The sequence below is a fragment of the Gallinula chloropus genome (assembly GCF_964237585.1).
Source record: "Gallinula chloropus genome assembly, chromosome: Z".
NCBI lineage: Eukaryota > Metazoa > Chordata > Aves > Gruiformes > Rallidae > Gallinula > Gallinula chloropus.
Genome location: NC_140089.1, coordinates 9,989,935 through 10,004,476, shown reverse-complemented (window position 1 = coordinate 10,004,476; position 14,542 = coordinate 9,989,935).

Below are 14,542 nucleotides of genomic sequence, written 5' to 3'. Positions count from 1 at the left end.
GAGTAGTGTTGGTGGGCATCTGGCCTCCAGTGAGGGTCAACCCCCCACAGATGCTTGGACTTTGGTTTTCACTGGCTAACTGTGTGTGTTTTAGATGTTCTCAGTGTTCCAGGACAATTAGTTTATAGGTGTTCCTTGTACTAATTGCCTTCTTAGCAACCACATAGCGACTATCTACAGTCATTCTTAATGGAGCCATTGTGATCCAGACCCATGGTTAACTTTCAAGTTTGAGGATGGATATCAACCCCAGGGATGCAAACTTCTCAGGACTAGAAATCTGACTGACTTGTTGGCTTGAAGTTTCCATCAATCCTGGCGTGCAGTTTCCAAAATTTTTTCCAGTGTTGATGTTCATTTTGTGCACAAGTACACAAGCCAAGAATGGAACTTGTTGGTGTGATAGATGAGCCTTTGTTCAGTAAACCACATGTACCTTGAAACAAGTTGTTAACGTTCTGATTTTGTAAGAATGATTGTGTAACGTATATTGTTAGTTGCTAACGAGACATGGAATTGAGTTATAGGTAACTTAGAAGTGGAAACCATAGAAATTAAGTAGCCAATGTATGAGCTTGCTGTTAAAGATGACCAAATATGGGAGAGGGGCCAACTAAGGGACAAGTGAACGTTTGCTGATTCTTCCGATAATAGTTGAAATAGTACGAGGTTTGGATGAATGATCATAAACGGAATGCTTTAGAAGCTTTTCTGCTTGCAGGAGGAGGGAATGATTCTTTTTATGCTTGTACGAGTTAAAACAAAGGTAAAATATTTAGAAGTTAATATTAAGCTTATTTTGTATTATGCTTTGCTTATGAAATGGAACGAGCGATCAGAGGAAGAGAAAGAAGACGAGGCGGATTTGGAAAACATCCAATAAAATAGTTTGTGACCACACTAGTGTGAAAGGAAACCATGTGCGAAATACATCTTACACCAGGGTCATCGATAAGGAAGAATGAAAAAGTCTGTTTAATGATTGTACGAGAAGATGAAGAAAAATGAATATGAACTTTGCTTGGCTAATCACAAAAATGAATATGAACTTTGCTTGGCTAATCACAGAAATGAATGAATAACTGGAAAATAGATTGCTTTGTTTATTAAAGAGTATAAATACTTGTATCCTACCCCTCTACGGCGCGGAGTGGTGAGACTTAGGTCTCCTCCCGCCTAGCGCTGTTTCTTTCTCTCTGAATAAACTGCTGCTAAGCACACTCCCAGCGTGAGTGTCTTGTTTGTCGATAACAGTTGGCAAGACCAGTTTGATGCAGTGGCCATATCAGGAATGTACTCTGCTGGTGGGATCCATTTTTGCAAGATAATAATCCTCATGTCTTGCAACGTATTTGGTCTTACGAGGAGTAAAGTAAGGGCAGCAGGCTATGTAAAGAGACTGTCCTGTCAGAAGAGAATGGCCTTTAAACGAGTAAGAATATAAACACTACCAAGTGGTGGAAAGTGTTAGCCAAATTTACCAGCGAGGCATTGTTTACTGACATTTGGTTCAGCTGTTTAGCAGGGAGTCTCTTGTAGTCAGTGCTTCACAAGAGCCAGGCTTAGGTTACTTCAAGGTGTTTGGTTTGGTGATGACAGTCAGGAAGTTCATGTGCAATGAGTTGATCCCTTGTGATTATTTTTGGAAGCTAAGGAGGAGTCAGTTGTGAATGCCTTTTAGATGGGCACAGATCTGCTGGTTTGTAGACTAGGTAGATTTATGTAGGGGTGTGTGTTGATTTGCTGCTTTGCAAGCCTCTCGTGAGCGTTACCTCGCGCTTTTTCTGCCAGCCACAAAGATGGGATCAGCTATTTCAGCACTGCAGGAAAAAAAATGCAGATGTTCAGACGTGTCACTTGTGGAAAGTGGTAAGAAATGTTGCTTTTGCAAACGGAAAAATGTTACTGTATTTTTGACTGACTTAGAGGTCTCAGGCTGCCTCATCAGAAATCCTTCGTAGGGAATTTAGGATAGCACATAAAATAAAGGGGAATACTGTTCTGAAATAAGGGTTCAATTTGAGTACATAGCTCTGCTAAAAGATACAGATGATCCTGGACAATGAGATAAGGGGTTAAATGGTGACTGAGGACATGGGCTGGAACTTAAGGAAGTCAGGCCCAAGGAACAGGCTTGGACCATGTTGATTGATAATGGGGCACAAATTACCACATCAAGGAAAAACAGGCAAAACAATGTGGGGTCTGGATAAATCTAATCATTTTGACCAGGAGTGGAATCGCCCATTAGTAAAGATAACAAACCTTTTCAGAGGCTACAAAATTAACATGCACATAACTGAAGCCTGTATGGAGCTTTGACTTCCTTCAATTCCAGGCCCATGTCCCTCTGTCCTGGTTTTGGTCAGGATGGAGTTAATTTCATTTGTAACAGCGGATGAATGCTGTGTTTGAGAGTAAAATGGGAGTAGTGCTGATAACACCCTGATGTTTCTAGTTGCTGTCAGAAAGTCAAGGACTTTCTCAGCTCTTCATGAGAAAGGAGGGGCAAAGCCAGGACAGGTGGCCCAACTGACCAAAGAGAGTATTCCACGCCAGTTACGTCCTGCCCAGGATATCGGGGAGCTGACGGGAGGAAGGCCGAGGGCGGCTCCGGGACGCGCGGTTCTTGGGGGACGGTCGGGTTCTGGGACGGCTCTGGGTGGCACGGCCTGAGTTGTGTGGTTTGGTGAGAAACTGCATTGTGTATCAACAGCTTCATATATTTTGCTTTGAAGTCCTGTTAGCATTGTTACATTGTATCTTTCTGTTATCTTAGTAAACTATCCTTATCCCAACCCACGGGCCTCTTAATTTCTTGATCTTGGGGTTATTTGCCCCTTTCTCTTCCTTTTCCCTTCCCTTACTTCTCCCCCCCCTCCCCTTCCCTTTAACCTGCTCTTTTCCTTTAAGGAGCAGGCAGCTGTGTGGATCTTGGCCCTCAGCTGGGGTGAAACCATGACAGTCTTTTTGGCACCCAACGTGGGGCCCGAAAGGTTGGGATAACGGTAGATCTGACCCTGACTTGATTGTAATTAAGTCAAAGTTGTGAGAAGCACTTTGATTTAAGCAGTCTCTGGTCACGATGCTCTGGTATTTACTTACAAGGCTGTGCTCACAGCTGTGGCAGCAAAAGCACCGTCTGTTGTATGCAATCCTAGCAGGATCCTTTAACATCCTGGGGCTGCAGCTCCTCTTTTCGTTCCCGTACCTCATTTTGGTGTATTTTATGAAAACAGTTTATGATACAGTGATATCGATGATCATGAACGTGTTCTGGTATCTGTATGAGATTTTGCTGCCCTGTCCATTCTTTGGACAGGGAGGAGTTAATAATGGCAGCTGGTATGGTGGGAGTACAGAAAGAAATATCTATGCTGCTTTCTCTTCCTTTGGGCTAAATACAACAGCTCTGGTAACAGTTTTTGAAAATTTCCAATATCCCTGGGATATTCAAAGTAGCATTTTGCTGTTGTTATGTTTGGTGAATATGGTTCTGCTTTTGTTCAATATTAAGCAAAGGTTTATGAATACCACTCAAGAGTGTTCTGCGAGGCCAGATAATCACAAGTGGCAGGGTACGTGGCAGAGTATGGGCAACTACCTAGGCACTTTCTCACGTCCGATGGTTTGGAGTTTCACTCCCGAACAGTTACAGGACCCTGATAAAGTGGCTGCATATCTGAAAAGAAATTGCCGCAAGTTTCCCAGAGATGCACAGCTTACTGCACTGTGCTGGCCCCTGGCCACTATTTACCAAACACTGCTTGATGGCAGTCAGCACTGTCAGAGGGAAAGGAAGGAAAACAGACCAGCAGAAACTGCAGCTACTGTAACTTCTGTGACTAGCACTGAGGCCACTGTAACTTCTGTGACTAGCACTGTGGCTACTGCAACCTGCCCAACTGATGCTGCAGCTACTGCTGCCCCTACAGCAGATACTGCCGGTAAAACAAAAAATCAACCCACATCAGTGTCTGTTGCTCCCATACGAAAGAGGAAATACACAAAGAGAGTTGTTCCTGTAGTGAAGGATGAGGATGAGGATGAAATTGAATCAGGGCCACCTGATGAAGGTCAGGATAAAGCAGGGTCATCTGATGAAGGTCAGGATAAAGCAGGGTCATCTGATGAATGTCAGGATGAAGCAGGGCCATCCAAACCATCTCAGGATAAGGCAAAGCCATCCAAACCATCTCAGGATAAGGCAAAGCCATCTCAACCATCCCGGGATAAGGTTGTTCCATCTCAACCATCTCAGGATGAGGTTGTTGTTACACAATCCCTGTCCCTGAGTGAGCTGCGTGAAATTCGAAAAGATTTCAGCCGCCGCCCAGGTGAGCACATCATCACTTGGCTGCTCCGATGCTGGGATCACGGGGCCAGTAGTCTGGAATTAGATGGCAGGGAGGCCAAGCAGTTGGCATCCCTAGCTAGAGAAGGAGGCATTGATAAGGCAATTGGGGAAAAGCCTGAAATCCTCAGCCTCTGGAGGCGACTACTGTCAAGTGTGAGGGAAAGGTATCCCATAAAGGAATACATCACATGTCAAACACCCAAGTGTAACAACCTAGAGGCAGTTATCCAGCACCTGAGAGAATTAGCTGTACGGGAGGTAATTTATTATGATCTGGACAACTCACAGCTTCCCTCTGATCCTGATGACGTCCTATGCACCCCAGATATGTGGCGTAAGGTGGTACGAAGTGCACCAGCAGGGCACACCAATTCATTGGCAACAATGGACTGGAGTGATGTATATCCACCAACCGTATCTGAGGTGTCCAGCCACCTTCGGAGATATCAGGACAATGTTTCTCTCTCTGTCATCACAGCAGTAGAGAAACTGGTCAAGCGACTTGACGAAAATGTGTCCATCTCCCAACCCGTATGCAGCCATGTTGCAGCTATTGGGAGAAAGCGTCCATCATCCCAGAAGGGAGGATACAGTAGGTACACACCGCGAGAGACGCTGTGGTTTTACCTGCGTGACCATGGTGAGGACATGAGTAAGTGGGGTATGCAGCCCACCTCAGCCCTTCAAGCACGAGTAAATGAGCTGTGAGGTAAAAGAATCGCACAACGCGATTCTGCCAGGAAGAACGTTGCACCAGTGAACAGCCAACACAATCAGCAACAATAGAGGTGCCCTGCCTCCAGCCAGGTGGAGGAGAGGGATAACCGTGGTTATTGGACTGTGTGGATCCGATGGCCTGGCACGTCAGACCCACAAGAGTACAAGGCTCTGGTGGATACTGGTGCCCAGTGTACGATAATGCCATCGAATCATGTTGGGACTGAACCTGTTAGCATTTTTGGAGTGACAGGGGGATCCCAACAATTGACTGTGTTAGAGGCTGAAATGAGCTTAACTGGGAAGGACTGGGAGAAACACCCAATTGTGACTGGCCCAGAAGCTCCGTGCATTTTAGGTATGGATTACCTCCGTAGAGGGTATTTTAAAGACCCAAAAGGGTACCGATGGGCTTTTGGAATAGCTGCTTTGGAGACAGAAGAAATTGAACAATTGCCTGCATTGCCTGGACTCTCAGAGGATCCTTCTGTTGTGGGGTTGTTGAAGGTCGAAGAACAGCAAGTGCCAATTGCTACAACGACAGTGCACAGAAGACAATACCGTACTAACCGGGATTCCCTGATCCCCATCCATAAGCTGATTCGTCAACTGGAGAGTCAAGGAGTGATCAGCCGAACCCGCTCACCCTTTAACAGTCCCATATGGCCAGTGCGGAAGTCTGATGGAGAGTGGAGGCTGACAGTGGACTATCGTGGCCTAAATGAAGTCACTCCAGGTATGAGTGCTGCTGTACCGGACATGCTGGAACTGCAGTATGAACTGGAGTCGAAGGCAGCCAAGTGGTATGCCACAATTGACATTGCAAATGCTTTCTTCTCAATACCACTGGCGCCAGAGTGCAGGCCACAGTTTGCTTTCACCTGGAGGGGCATCCAATACACGTGGAATCGTCTGCCCCAGGGGTGGAAACACAGCCCCACCATCTGCCATGGACTGATTCAGACTACACTGGAAAAGGATGAAGCCCCAGAGCACCTGCAGTATATTGATGACATCATTGTATGGGGCAATACAGCAGAGGAAGTATTTGAGAAAGGAAAAAGGATTATTCAAATCCTTTTAGAAGCTGGTTTTGCTATAAAACAAAGCAAAGTCAAGGGGCCTACGCAAGAAATCCAGTTTTTAGGAATAAAATGGCAGGATGGGCGTCGTCAGATCCCAATGGACATTATCAATAAAATAGCAGCTATGTCTCCACCAAGCAACAAAAAGGAAACACAAGCTTTCTTGGGTGTTATAGGTTTTTGGCGGATGCATGTCCCAAACTACAGTCTCATTGTGAGCCCACTTTACCACGTAACTCGGAAGAAGAATGATTTCCAATGGGGCCCTGAGCAGCAACAAGCCTTTGAGCAGATCAAACGCGAGATAGTCCATGCAGTGGCCCTTGGGCCTGTCCGGACAGGGACAGACGTTAAAAATGTGCTTTACACTGCGGCCGGAGAAAATGGCCCTACCTGGAGTCTCTGGCAGAAAGCACAAGGGGAGACTCGAGGTCGACCGCTGGGGTTTTGGAGTCGGGCCTACAGAGGATCTGAGGCCAATTACACTCCAACAGAAAAGGAAATACTGGCCGCCTATGAAGGGGTTCGAGCCGCTTCAGAAGTGATTGGAACTGAAGCCCAGCTTTTCCTAGCACCCAGACTACTGGTGCTGGGCTGGATGTTCAAAGGGAAGGTCCCTTCTACACATCATGCCACTGATGCTACGTGGAGCAAGTGGGTTGCACTGATTACTCAACGGGCTCGAATAGGAAACCCTAATCGCCCAGGAATTGTGGAAGTGATCACAGACTGGCCTGAAGGCAAAGATTTTGGGATGTCACCAGAGGATGAGGAGGTAACACGGGCTGAAGAAGCCCCACCTTACAACAAACTGCCAGAGAATGAGAAGCAATATGCCCTGTTCACTGATGGCTCCTGTCGCCTTGTGGGAAAGCATCGAAGATGGAAAGCTGCTGTATGGAGTCCTACAAGACGAGTAGCAGAAGCCGCTGAAGGAAAAGGTGAATCAAGCCAGTTTGCTGAGGCGAAAGCCATCCAGTTAGCCCCGGACATTGCTGAGAGAGAAAAGTGGCCAATGCTCTACCTTTATACTGATTCATGGATGGTAGCCAATGCCCTGTGGGGTGGTTGCAGCAGTGGAAAAAGAACAACTGGCAGCGGAGAGGCAAACCCATATGGGCTGCTGACTTATGGCAAGATATTGCTGCCCGGTTAGAGATGCTTGTTGTAAAGGTACGTCATGTTGATGCCCATGTGCCTAAGAGTCGGGCCATGGAGGAACATCAAAACAACCATCAGGTAGATAAGACTGCCAGGATTCAAGTGGCTCAGGTAGATCTAGACTGGCAACGTAAAGATGAATTATTCCTAGCTCGATGGGCTCATGATTCCTCAGGTCATCAAGGGAGAGATGCAACATATAGATGGGCTCGAGATGGGCTGCGTGGATCTTGGCCCTCAGCCGGGTTGAAACCACGACAGAAGGACATTGAGGTCCTCGAGCGAGTGCAGAGAAGGGCAACCAGGCTGGTGAAGGGACTGGAGGTCACATCCTATGAGGAGCAGCTGTGAGAGCTGCTTTAGTCTGAGGGGCTGTTTAGTCTGGAGAAGAGAAGGCTGAGGGGAGACCTTATCACCACCTACAACTACCTGAAGGGAGCTTGTAGAGAGGTGGGCAATGGTCTCTTCAGCCAGCTGACAGGAGATAGGACAAGGGGAAATGGCATGAAGCTGTGCCAGGGCAGGTTTAGATTGGATAGTAGAAAAAAATTTCTACTGAAAGAGTTGTCAGGGCCTGGAACAGGCTGCCAAAGGAGGGGGTTGAGTCACCATCCCTGGATGTGTGCAAAAAAAGGGGTGATGAGGTACATAGGGATATGGTTTAGCATAGGGTGGGAATGGTTGGACTCGATGATCTTCAAAGGCCTCTTCCAACCTTGTGATTCTGTGATTCTGGGAGGAAAATTAAGTACCTTCCTCATGGCACAGGCCTTACAATTACCACACCTTGGCCTTATTAGATACATAGCTTAAAATCACAGTACTGTCAAGTACCTAAAAAAACCCCTGGTCTGGTAGAAAGGGTTGGAACAAGATGGGCTTTGAGTTCCCTTCCACCTCAAACCATTCCATGATTCTATGAATATACCTCATTCTACTGCTCATCACTTAAGATCTCATTTCAGTGCCCATGATGTGGCAGTGAATTTACCAGTACTCAACTAAACCTGGGATGGAGTTAAGCAGTGACCATATTATGAAGCCTGTCTTGGCTTTGTCTTGTCTTGAACAACCTAAAGAATGTAAACCCTTGCCATCTTACTGTATGCTGCCTTTTTGTTGTTCAGGGGCAGAGAGTGTGGGGGGTATGTTAATGAGTTCAGGAAGAAAAGCCAGGTCTGACACAGGCTTCAGCAGTAGCTGCTGTTGAGCTTCAACCAAGCTAAAAAAGAAGTCATTTGTGTTCCTGCTTTGTTACATGTCCCTTAGCTTTGAATCTGTACATCTCACCTATAACTACATGTCTTGTTAAACAGCCTCTTGCGGCAGAGCCTGCCAGAAGTGTTGGAAACAGCAGATAACAGTGCCAGCTTGTTTGCCTTCTCCCCACCATTGTTCTGATTACAGTAATAAATTACAAGTGGATTTCTCTTGTCAGTAAATTATTTCAGAGAAATGTTTCAATTTCAGTCATTTCTGAAGATATTCTGAATTCTATTTTAATTTTCTTGATGATTTCAACGGGAAAAAAAATTGGAAAGTTTTTGGTGTGTGGTTTTTGGGGTTTTTTACCCTCTAATTTTTGCTGTTTTTCGGAGCTCTGGAATAGGCTGCCCAGGGAGGTGGTGGAGTTTCCTTCTCTGGAGATATTCAAGACCCGTCTGGACGCCTATCTGTGCAATATGAGCTGGGGAGCTGCTTTGGTAGGGGGGTTGGACTCCATGGTCTCAAGATCCCTTCCAACCCCTAGGATTCTGTGATTCTGTGGTTCTACACTATTAAGTGGAATTACAAAGAGCCTGTAAGCTTTGGTCTTCAGGGACCATGGCAATATGGCCTCAAGTAAAACCACACACGAAACATGTTGCTAGTCTGTTAATTTCTCCCATTTCTCATTACTGGGTGCCTGAATTATAGCATCCTCCTTTCTCCCTCCTGTTAGACACGGAAAATAAAAGCATTATTCAGAATGCAGGGGAAATACTCAGCTAGTTCTTACTAAAAGAATCAGGAAGAGTTGTTAGAAATTGTGTGACCATTGCTGCAGCATGTATGGAATGAAGTGAATGGGAATGAAAGTGAATTTTCCTGTAGTGCATCTACTCCAAAGCTGGAAACAAATGTTGTATCATGTGGCTTAAATATACTGGTTTACAGTTTGTATTTATTAAATTCAAGCATTCCCCAGACATCACACACATTTAAATACATTCAATTTCCATTAGCTACTGGAACTAGGGAGTGAACTTGCCTGTGAACTATAAATTCATAGCCTAGTAAAGGAAAGAGCAAAGAACTCATTTTTGATTGTAAACACAGGCTAACACTGAAAAACACTTTCTTAGCCATTTTTTAAGGAGGTCATTTAGTCATTTCCGTGTCTCACAGAAGATCAGACTTTCCAGATTCTTCAATTTATGGGGAAAAAATATGTTCCTCTGTAACAAAAAGTTAGAAGGACAGTTTCCTCCAAAGCTTGAAATAGCAAATCTGAAGAGTATAAATATTAAATAAAAGAAATAAATATATAATCTAATCAAGTTAGTCTCACAGAAATATCTTCAACTAAGACACCACTTTCAGGACAATGCTTTTTTTAATAGAAATACAAATCTCTTTGATAATAAGAACCTAATCAAAAATAACTGGTATCACATTTTCATAATCAAGTGCATCAAAAAGTCTTGACATCACAGAAATTGGTGTGTAAAAAGCATAAGTATAGTTTATCAATTACAAATATAACCTATTGAAACACAGTAAAGATCACAGTTTAGAAGTAGCTGCTAGTAAAGCTGTTTACATGAGGGTAAATGGATGGGAGGAGAGTCTTTTCTCATGAACGAACATGTGAGTCATCTGAAAGAACCCCACATTGTTGTAGCTTTGCATGGTTTGGTTTTGGTGAAGAGGGGTGGGCAGTAGGGGTGGCTCCTGCAAGAAGCAGCCAGAAGCTCGCTGCAGGCCCAACAGAGCAAACACCAGCCAGCTCAAGGCCAGAGTCACTGTTAATGAGCCCACCAGCGGTGGTCACAGTGCCTCTGGGAACCATATTTAGGAGGGAAAAAACCCACAAGCAGCTGCATTTTGCCCCCAGAGAAGGGAGTGAGAAGATGTAAGAAACTGTGCAGGCAACAAGGCCAGAGAAGGTGGTTGAGGAGGTGCCCCTGCAGCCCATGGGGAAACCCACAGTGGACCAGGTATCCCCCCGCATCCCATGGAAAAGGCCGAGACCCCACCTGCAGCCTGAGGAGAGGCCCCACGCTGGAGCAAGTGGACACATACAGGAGATGCTGTGACTTTGGATGAAGCACCAGGCCACAGATCTACAACTTCATGGAGAGAGACAGGAGGAGACGGAGAGACAGAGAGAGAGAGAGAACCAAGACAGAGCAGGTTTGCTGGTGGGGGAGAAGGCCTGTGACTCCATGGAGAGCCAGGCTGGAGCAGCCTGGGCCTGAGAGACTGACAACATTCTGTGATTTATGACTGCACCCCACAGAAGTGACCCACACCGGGGCAGATGGTGAAGAGCTGCAGCCCTATGGGAAAGGACTCCTGTGGAAAAATTTCATGGAGGACTGTCTCCCATGGGTGGGACCCCACAGTGCAGCAGGGGAAGGGTGTGAGGAGCCTTTCCCTGCTAAGATTGCTGATGGTTTCTTCTCATCTGTCCAGCCTCAGCTAGGTCATCCCTGGACTATTTGTGCTTCTGATCAAACGTGTCAAAACATGAAGTGTTGCCAGGCTCCAAGTTCCAGGAGTGTGGAAATGATGACATTTTCAATCCGCACAGGTGCCAGTGCCAGCCAGAGCACTACCTGTGCAAGAACGCCTGGAGCAGGTGGCACACCGTGACGTCAGCTGGAAGTGGGCTGTGATGTCACGTTGCTAGGTGCTTCTCTTGGGGTGCCGGCAGAGGTTGGCTCAGTCTGGCTCGTGCCTGGATTCCCGCCGAGCGTGCCTGCGAGGTGTGGAGGCTCGAGCCAGGCTTCTCTAGGTGCTGAGCAGTGTTTCGGTGTCTGCCATCGGCAGCTATTGGTGCCCGTCCCGGAGCTGTGCCCTGTGTTTCCCCGGCCCTGCCTGGCTGAGGCAGCTGGACACTGTGTGGTGTGCTTTCAGTAGCGGAGGTGAGCTGTGTGAGGACTCGTGGCTATTGGGTGGCCATGGGGTGGGCCGTGGGGCATGGAGAGCTGGGAGGGTGTCCTTCTGGAGCCAGGGGCCTGGACATGCTTCCTCTGCTCGTCTTGCCAGGACAGCCAGTGACTGTGGCCCCTCTCCCTTCTGCAGTGCAGTTCTCCTCAGCCGGCGGCAAGAAGCCAAAATGGCCACAGAGGAACAGTGGAGCTGCCCCATCTGCCAGGATGCTCCAGATGACGTGGCTTATGTGACACCCTGTCGCCACAAGTTCTGCCTGGGCTGCATCGTGCGGTGGGCAAAACAGAAGTCATCATGTGCCCTGTGCCGCCAGCCTGTCAACACCATCCGCTTCTCCCTGCGGTCCGAGGACGATTTCTTGGAGATACATCTTAGACCACCATCAGATCCACAGGACGACGATGACAACGTGCAAGATCAGGGGAGAGCGGAACCAGCAGCCGGCACAGAGGTGTCTGGCTTCCCACCTGAGGCCTGGGCAGCCTTCTTCCAGCATTCTGAGGAGGCACTGGAGCCCCTGCTGCCCTGGCTGCAACAGGGGCTGCTGTCAGCATCTGAGTGGTGGGAGGCACGTGTTATGCAGAGCATCGTCATCTCCACTCTGTGTGACCACGGGCTGGATGAGTTGACGTTGGTCCGTTCGCTCCAGCATGTCCTGCACGACCAGACGGAGACCTTTGTGCGCCAGCTCATCGAGGCTGCTGCTGAGCGGTGCAGGGGGCAGATGCTTCAGTACACAGAACAACTGGACTCCGAGGCTGCTGAGGAGCAGGAGGACAGCCCTGCAGCCAGCCCTGGGCCTGCCCTCTCCCCTGGGGGGACTTCCACCTCCTCCCCAGAAGAAAGTCCTGCCTCGTCACCGGAGGGGACTCCTATCCCCTCCCCTCAGCCGACTCCTGCCCACTCACCGAGGATCACTCCTGCCCCCAACCCCAGCATGGAGGAGGAGCCCTTGGAGGAGCTGGAGCAAGAGGAGGAAGCTCCCTCCACTGCTGCCCAGGGCAGGGACTTGTCACCCAGGAGAACTCCCACCTCCTCACCCCAGCGCCCCCCAAAGAGGAGGGCCAGTGGCTCCCCAGACGACCATTCAGAGCCCAAGAGGCCACATCACCAGCAAGATTAGGGAGACTTCGGAACCATCGAAGCCGGGCCTGGGCCAGCAGCTGGGGCATACACCAGCCCCCATGGGCACTGCGCAGCACCTGCTCTTTTTCTCTGTCTTTTCCTTTACTAATTAGGTTTTTTTTTAGGATAGTTGTTTGGAATTAGATAGCCGTTGTAGTTAAGTCCCATTTCTTTATCATTTCCTAGTTCACCTTCATGATACTTTGTTGGTTTATTTCTTTGGTTTCCATTTTTTGTTCTACCTCATAAGGAATAAAGCATTTACCACATTTACTTGACTCTGAAAAGGACAATGTGTTCTCATTGACTGTCGTGGCTTTGCCCCTGCTGAGAGCTGAGCACCACACAAATGCTTGTTCTTTAAGTGGGGAGGGGCGAGTGGGGTGTAATTGAGGGAGTTGGGAAGGGAGGGAGAGGAAAAACCCAGGAAACCAAAACCTTATTTGATGGGATAAGGAGAGTTTACTGGGATAGCAGAAAGATTCAGACTTCCCCACTACTTTATGTTTCCAAGTGACCCTGTCTCTTAAAGGATAATTATATTAGAATCATAGAATGCTTTGGGTTGAAAGGATGAATCATAGAATCAGAGAGTTGTCTTGGTTGAAAGGGACCCTTTAGATCATCAAGTCCAACCATCACACTAACCTGCCATCCACTACTAAACCCTGTCCCTCAGCACCACATTTACCTGCCTTTTAAATACCTCCAGGGATGGAGACTCCACCACCTCCCTGGGCAGCCCATCCCAATGCCTAACAACCCTCTCTGGGAATCAGTTTTTTGTAATATCCAATCTAAACCTCCCCTGGCATAGCTTGATCATTCAGTCCCATTTCTTTATCATTTCCTAGTTCACCTTCATGATACTTTGTTGTTTTATTGCTTTGGTTTCCATTTTTTGTTCTACCTCATAAGGAATAAAGCATTTACCACATTTACTTGACTCTGAAAAGGACAATGTGTTCTCATTGACTGTCGTGGCTTTGCCCCTGCTGAGAGCTGAGCACCACACAAACGCTGCTCGGGGGATGAGCGAGAGGTCGGGCTGTGCAGAAGGGTTCCCGAGATCGGGGTGTCCCGTGCAGCTCCCCCGAACCACAGTGAAACAGCCACAGAAGCACGTAGCTGTGCAGGTCTCGGGATACAGGGAATGCCTTTGGTTTCAATTCAGGGAGAATGTGCTTCACTGTTGCTGAATACTTCCCTGGTGTTTAGCCAAAGCACCATTTTCTAATTCTACACTTTTGCCACTCAGATTTGCTTACAGGTTTCAGTAGGAAACTCTTCTTAGAAACATTTTCCTAAGAGAGGTCAGTCTTCTTTTTTACATGAGGCATCTGTGTACCATGGCAGAGTAGCTGCAGTCATGTCAGTTTCTCATTGACAAAGTAACACACTGCAAGAAACTTTCATTTATGTGCAATGTCACCGACCCCATGACCAGCTTCTGCTGCTGTCTACACTGCAATACTTCTGAAGCAGCTTGAAGGTTTTCACTGGACTGCTGCTAAATTTCTGTGGCCTCAATGGAGATGATGAGAGTGGGGGTCTATGCCCACACTCACAGGACTGTGCTACTGACACTGTGTCCTGCACAGCCAGCTCACTGAAGGGACAGATGCTGCTGTCATCGTTTCCCAGGAAGAACCAGTTGCTTTGGATGAGAGAGGAACACTTTGAACCCAAAGTGCACTGAAGGGTCTCCTTGAGGAGCTTGCCATAACAAGTGCCTCACTGCAAGATTTTGCCGGATGCTGTGGATATTCCCTTGGGGTTGGGGTCCTGGCCCTGCGCCGGGGACACACCATCACTCAATCCCTAAACTGAGATCAGGACCTGTCCGCTGCCTGAGCTCCACTATTTCCTCTGCCCGGTGGGCGGGCGGGCTGGCCGGTCTGAGCTCTCCCGCTCGCCTGCCTGCGCCGCGGGGGGGGGC